We start from the raw sequence: 8,213 nt of genomic DNA on the forward strand, positions 1-8,213 counted from the left end.
TCCTCAGAATGAGAGTCCTCCCGGCGCTGCCATCTTGCCCCGCCTCCAAATATACCATCTTAACCACGTTCAATTTAGCAGGGCTATCTCTTGTACACTTGGTCATGGGTTTAAGCCAATAGAAAGTCTTTATTAACTCACTGGTAACTACAATGGGCGTTTGTATTCCAGCACATCCCCAAGCCTTTCTCATTGTGAGCCTTTAAGCACAAAAAAAGCATGTCCTGTATTGACATACTTCCTTCAACACTAACAGCCAGAGCAGAACTACAAAACTCCAAAAGCGAGGTTAGTACATTTAGAGACTTTCTTAAAACTATGGGCTTTGATGCATTAGGTCTCTGTTTTAGTTTTGCCAGGTGGTGCTGTCTATGTGTTGAGTTTTATGGCCTGAATGGTGCTTCCATCATGGAGTCAGTTGTGCTAAGGTCCCCAGGCCTACTAAGGTCTGGGGCCATGTTACACACTGACTGTACATTATTGTGTATTATTGCTTGAAATTGATGTGTTGAGGAGTAAACTCAACAAGGGTGAACTTGAGATGGTTAATTTAGGCTATCGTCATTGGATTAAAGGATGACTAGAAAATTAGTCAGATAAAACTTTTGGAATATCTATGATAATATTTCCATAAAGATTAATAAGAGGAGAAGACATACACGAATGTGGCCTGTGCCATCCTACCTCAAATCTTCTGAGATATTGAATTTTATGGTGGATTTTCAATTTTTTAAAAAATACTGTTGAAATTTTGGTAGAGAATTCATAAATCTGCATGTCATTTTGTATAGGATTGACATCTCAACTATTAAATCCTCTAGTCTCAAAACACAGATATATTCTACTTCATTTGTGTATTCTTCAATTTATTTCAGCAATGTTTTTGTTTAGTTTTCAATGGGCAGCATATTCTAAGTTTTGCAGTTTTGTTTATTTCCAATAGTATTATTATATTTGATACTATTTATTTTAAATTATTTTTCATAATTTCAGATAAATTAATCACTACAAACATGCTAACATTGGTATTTTTAAACAGATGTTGGATCCTACATTGAATTACTGAATTATTACATCGAATTATCAGTTCTAACTATAATAATTAGTTCTAATAATTAGTTCTTTGGGGCATTTTGAAGGATTTTCCCCATATAAAAATCATATTGTATAGGAATAAAAAATTTTACTTGTTTTTCAGTACATGTTTTACTCTTGCCTAATTGCTCTTGCAGTTACTGTTCAGTGTTTTATGTTGAACAGAAGTGATGTGACTATCTTTATCTTTTAGTTGATATTAGATGCAAGTCTTTCACCATCTCCCCAAACAGCACCACCAAATGGTGACCAAATGTCCAAATACCTATAAGGATATTTCTCTAATTCAAACCACTCACTTCCCACTTGGTATTTCTTTTACTTTTAAAAAGATTTGTTTATTTATTATTTATACAGTATTCTGCCTGCATGTGTGCCTGAATTCCAGAAAAGGGCACCAGATCTCATCATAAATGGTTGTGAGCCGTCAAGTTGGTGGTGGGAACTGAACTCAAGACCTTTGGTAGAACAGCCAGTGCTCTTACCCCCTAAGCCATCTCTCCAACCCCCACCCATTCAATTTCTTCTTTGACTTAATGTTTATTTTTAAATGTGTTAGTTTGTACAAATTTATAAGTTAAAACTTTTTTTTTCAGTTAATGATTTTGAATTCTTCCATATGTCCTTATACTTCTTCTATCCCTTTAATGCTTAAGTTATTTCTTTCCTTCATAATTTAAATTTATTAAGCTTTGATATATAGTCTCTGGCCTTTGTGTAGGTGAGAACATTTTAATCTTATTTCATATAATACTCTAGTAAACCAATTATACATCGTTGGTTTGTAATTTCTAAATATTTTTACTTCATTATTTATATTCTGGCTAATTGCTCTTTGTACTTACTATTGACAGTGGGATATTGAAATTTCCAACTATCATGCTTCACTTAATTCTTCTTTAATTTCTATCATTTCTCACCAGGTATTTTTATGCTTTATTATTGGGTAGACATATATTCATAGTTGTTATCTATTACTCTTAGTCTGACAACTTTTATTACTACAACTTTTTCCCAGGGACTAGAGAGATGGCTCAGTAGTACAGAGCACTTTTTGCTCTTGCAGAACACTCAGATTTAGTTACCAGTGCACAACAGAAATTCACTGACAGCTCTAACTCCATTTCCAGGGGATCCTACAGCCTCTTCGATGGATATGTCCATGGTTCACATACATACATGCAGGCAAAATAGTCATGCACATAAAACAAAAATTATAATAAAATGTTACTTATTGTTTCTAGTTATATTTTTCAATGTTCCCCACCCTGACAATGTAGCCACTCTAGTTTTCTTGCAGGTGATGTTCGTATACTATAGAATTGTATATCTTTGTATACACTCATTTTAAACCTACTTGTGTTTTTCATCTACAGCGTGCTTTCTGTAGATAGCCTGTATTAATTTTTCATTGCTGTGGCCAAATGCCTGACAGAAACAACTGAGAGAAGAAAGGTTCAGGTTTATGGGACAAGGCCATCTAGGTGTTGTAGACAGGGCAGAGCATCTCCATCCCATGGCCTCGAGTTTATAATGGACCACAAAACAGTACAGCATAGAAGCAGAGGTATTCCAAGGGTTACTGCCATCAGCCAGGCTCCATAGCCTTCAAACACTACAGATAGGAGTAAGAACTCAGAACACTAGCATAGAAGGGACATTGTAGGTGTAAACCATAACGTTGAGACAGGTAAGAGGTTAGGAAATTGGAATGTGTGGCAGATTCTTGAAGGATCTACTTAAAACTTCCAAACAAACTTTTAACTAGGAAACCTCAAACTGCCTGTCACTTAGGAAAACAACAACAACTACAAAACAGCAGAGCAGTTCATAGTTTGGGATTATTATGCTAACGATGGACCAAGAGCAAGGGCAGCAAACAACATCAGATAGAATTAGCTATTCCTTCTGGATCCAAAATCCTAATATCTAAAAGGTTAACTCCTGGTATAAATGTAGCGGCTATCACATTTTTCCTTTCTTTTTGTGTATATCCGTGTTTTTATATGTGTCTGAATGTGCATGTACATGCAGAGCCTGGCATGAAGTTGAGTCATCCTGAATGGTACATCCACCTGATTAAGTAAGTCAGGGTCTGTCAGTGAAACCCAGATCTCTCAGACATGGCTAATTACTAGCCAGCTTTCTCTGGGGACCCTTTTTTTCTGCCTTCCCGGGCTGGAATTAAGGCTACCATTTCCAGCTTGCATCATATATATGGGTTTCTGGGGATCCCAACAACTCTCATCCTCATCTAATGTATATCTTTCCAATGCCACTTTATTAAAATTTTACTTGCCTATCCTTCTGGTCTCTACTCATTCTTAAAGAAGACACTCTAGGGGAGGCATTCCTAACCTCAGGCTGCCTTACTCAAAACTGAGATTTTTTTTTTCCAGTTCTCCAATAAGAATAATGCTGTACTTAGCTTTCATCTTCCCTTTTCCATGCAGCTTGACAACATCCACATTTTGATTGCTGATTTGACATCATGATATTAGATTGTTGCTGTAGTTGGACTTACCTCTGGTGCTTTCCTTCATGTTTCCGGTTCCTTCCCATATTGTTGTTTCTCTATCACTCCTGGACTGTTTTGTTCTTATGCTGGCTAGTATTTTGTCAGCATGATGAAAGATAAGGTCATTAGGGAAGAGGAAACCTGAATTGAGAAATGAATCCATCAGATTGCCTTGTAGGCAAGTAGTGTGAGACATTTTCTTGGTTAATGATTAAGGTGGGAGGGCCTAGTGGGTGTTGGTGCCATGTTTGGGCACCTGGGGTATGTAAAAAGCCAACCAATCAAATAAAATAGCCGAACGTTACTCTTATATCATTATTACATATTCAATCCATTGATAAAAAACACAGCTCCTCCTCAAAAGTAGAGTTTAAGGCAAATATGAGCGACCATGTCCTTGGCCTAGGCACATGGATCCTAGTTGCCTTGAATGCCATGTTTCAACTGTGGGAGAGGATACATGAAAAGTCACATGTCAAGGCATTTACTAAACATATTGGTAGGCATATCGGTGGGTGAGCCACAGGAAACTGGAGAATCTCTGATACAGATTTCAGGTACTATCTGATAATATCTGTGACACTTCAGTTTTCCAATCATGAAGTTCTTCACAGTAAACTGGTTCACAAATCTTCAACACAGATAGGACTTTCATAGAGAAATGAATGTTACAAACTAAACAGCACATTTTCGGAATCATTGTGGTACATCTTTTAAGCTGGCTTAAAGTGCCTTTACACGTCCGTTGTCTTAACCTTGTGTTTCTCATTCCTGTGGTCTTTATTTGTTCTTACGGATAAATGGGGTAGCATCAGGAGCAACTTCCTTAGTGCATAGAACTTTATTTCCTCACAGCTCCTTTATGCTATCAGCAAACATATGACATTTATAGATGGAATAGGCCCCAAAATTAAATATACCATAGGTTTCCTGCTGTTCATTTTAAATTGGCTCCTTTTAAATGCTGTTTTATAATTACATGATTATCTTCATCAGTGTTCTTTAGTGGAGGGTAGGGGTGAATTGCCTTCTGGGTCACTGACTTTCAACCTGAAGGATTTTTTTTTTTTTAGGATGTCTCATGTAAACAAATACAATTTCTGCTTTTTTTTTTTTTTTTGAGAATATCTTTAATTTCTACATGGCAGATTTTGATTAATATAGAAATCTTAGCAATCTTCTTCTGAACAGATCTACTCAGTGTTGTTTGGGCTCTATTATGTCAAAAGGAACATGAGATAGTTTACTCTGCAGCCAATTATAAGTGGACACAGCTCAGGAACACGAATGCAGGTTGCCACAAACACCAGGATTGGAAGGGTGTGTGTGACACAGATGTCCCATTTAGGGCCGAGCACTCCAGTCTCTTAATTCTTTGCACCTGGACCTGTGTGCATCTCTGTTAACTGTCACCTACTGTAAAAAGCTTCTCTGATGAGGGCTGAGAGATGCACTAAGATATGAGTATAATAGTATATTTAATTAATAGTATGTCCACTAAACAGAGTGATAAGTTCTCCTCTAGGGCCTAGAAATTGACTATCCACAGATCCGTGACCCTGATAATGGTACCAGGTATGGTTTTGTCTTGTGGAGTAGACATTAAATCCAGTCATAGTGTGTGTGGGTGGTTGCTTACTCCTATGATGTTTGTGCCGCTGATACAGTGGACATGTCTTGCCAGGTCAGACATTATCGTAGCTCACAGAGTTCACAGCTGGATAATATTGATGATTACCTTTCTTCTCTGGTAGTATGCATAGCTCTTCTCGAATTTTAAAAGCTAGCCATTACAGATGAAGCTTCTAGGTCAGTCAGTACCAAACCTGTTTTTCTGTTTTTGTTTTAAATGACTCAAGTGTCTAGTATCCTTTCTGTGGGGATGGGGGCCTCAGGACAGGGTTTCTCTGTGTAGCCTTAGCTGTCCTGGAACTCTCTGTAGACCAGGCTGGCCTTAGACTCACAGAGATCTGCCTGCCTCTGCCTCCTGAGTGCTGGGACTGAAGGCGTGTGCCACCACCACCTGGCTAAGTGTGTAGTATCTTTAACAGCATTTTAGCATCCAGTTCTGGAGGTAACCAAGAACACAGAAAGTAGCCTGTGATGTTTGGTGGGGTGTGGTACCTTACTGGCCAACAACTCCAGGCATATCAGGAGGGATAATTAATACTAAAGATCTTTTGAAAAAAAAAATCATATGGAAACTTACTACTGTAGATGTTTCCTGAACTATATACATATAAAGAATTTAAGATGGCTGTGGTGGAGTAGGACTTTACTCCCAGCATTAGGGAGACAGAAGTAGGCTGATCTCTGAGTTTGAGGCCAGTTTGGTCTATAAAGCGAGTTCCAGGCCAACCAGGGGTACATAGAAACCCTGTCTAAAAAAAAAAAAAAAAAAGAGTTTAAATGGATGGAGTTATCCTATAACAGGGTGATAATGCTTTATTAGACACTACAAGATAACAGAGGAGAAACATTTAAAAATACATCTTAAGGATGTAGTAAAAATGAGGACTTTATGAAACTATGGATTTTTTTCAACAAATAAACTTCAAGGATATAAAAGAAGAGAGAATCTAGCTTGATAGAATCATGAAATACATGTCAGCCAATTGAAACTTGTGAGATTTGATTAGATTTAGAGGGTGCGGGGTGTTGAACGCAGGGGTTTGAGAATGATATACAAGAAATATTATCATTGACCTACATGCCCAGCCCTTAGTTTGGTGTTTCTGTTGATTGTTGTTTTGAGACAGGGTCTCTGCATGTAGCTTAAGCTGAACTCAAAATATGTAGCCCAAGCAGGCTGTGAACTCAAGTCCTGTTTCAGGTTTTTGACTACTGCTATTACAGAACTTCTTTGGATCTGGTTTAAAATAATGTGCAAAGTTAGCATTTCTAAGACAATTGGATTTTTTAATAATTGCCATTTGCTGTGACTAAGGAAACTTTATTCACATTTCTATGTTAGTGTTACTATGACTAAAATGTGTCCTTTAGAGGTAGCATTAAAATCCTATGTGCAAATGAGATACAGCATGTAAAATTCCTCAGATATAGGAAGTGGGGAGTAGGTAAGATTATAGAAGACATAGATTATGAAGTTATAATTTTTGAAATCAGGCAATGAGAGCTGGCATGATGCCTCAGCCTGGCAACCTGAGTTCAATCCCTGGGAACCACATGCTAGACAGGGAAAATCCATTCTCAAAAGTTGTCCTGCCTTTCACATCTTCTCCACGGTATGTGCCTTCCTTCTCAGTTGCTTTTCTATTTCTGTGATAAAACACCATGACCAAAAGCAACTTGGGGAGGAAAAGATTTATTTCACATTACAACTCCATCACTGAGGAGAGCCAAGGCAGGAACTGAAGCAGAAGCCGAGGAAAGTGCTACATACTGACTTGCTTCTCCAGCTTAAGACAATCACCCAGGGATGGTACCAGCCACTGTACACTGGGCCTTCCCACATCAATCCGCAATCAACACAATGTCCTGAACACTTGCCCACAGGCCTGTCCTACAAAGGCATTTTCTCAATTGAGGTTTCTCATCCCAAATGTCCTGGTTTGTGTCAAGTTGACCAGCACAGTTGGGATTTGCCATAGAATTCTTTAAATTTTTTATAAATCTCTGAAGTTGATTTACTATTACTGCTTTAGCTTTGGAACCCTGATTTTTACAGAGCGTGAGGTTACAAAGAGAACAACCAACAAATACATCTCACATTCTCATGTGAAGACTTCCAGACTGAGTCATTCATAAAACTTAGGCCAATTTGAAAACACTGATACATTTTTTTCTTAAATTTCTCCAGATGAAATTAAATTGAGTTTTTGTTTTGTTTTATTTTGTCTTTCTTTTTGTTTCTTAATTCTGGGGGAGGAAAAAAAGAACACTGCAACAAAATACTTAAGAAAACATTCAGCCTCTTTTTCAGTTCCTTGTTGAAGCCTATGAAATGTGAAAATATAACTGCAGTTCCGTTTCCATAGCTGTTCAGTTTCAATTGTTGACTGATGTGCGACTCTTTTGTTGGCTGTTGAATTCATCAACAGCCTTATATGGCAAAAACATAAGCAAAAATGTATTGCTCATAGTTCTGGTGACTGAAATCCAAGACCAAGGCTACTTCTGATTAATAAAATTAAGGTTTTGTTTTGCTTTTGTGTTTTTAGCTGTGTCCTAACATGCTTGAAGGAGCATATAAGGTCCTTTGGGGTGTCTAAGGACCTTCATGATTTAATATCTCCCCCTTCCTCAATAGTATTGCACAAAGAATTAGTTTTCTATATGTGAACTTTGGGAGGACCTATATTCAAACTGTAACAGTTGTTCTTCATTCTGCCCCCTCCCCCTGACAAATTTTCTCTGTGTAGCCTTGGACTCTTTGTAGACCAGGCTGGCCTTGAACATTGTTTTTAAGACCAGGTCATATGCCACACTGCTGAGAGTGATGTCTACAGTGGCCTTCACTTCACAGAACCTAGTTTCCCAAATTATGACACCGTGAATAGCAAAAAGCAGTGAGTAGCTGTCAAGATAGCTGAGTACTTTTATAATTCTTCTCCTTTGATCAACTCAAAATCCAATGACC

The sequence above is a fragment of the Psammomys obesus genome, unplaced genomic scaffold (genome assembly GCF_907164565.1).
Source record: "Psammomys obesus unplaced genomic scaffold, mPsaObe1.curated_primary_1811, whole genome shotgun sequence".
Classification (NCBI taxonomy): Eukaryota; Metazoa; Chordata; class Mammalia; order Rodentia; family Muridae; genus Psammomys; species Psammomys obesus.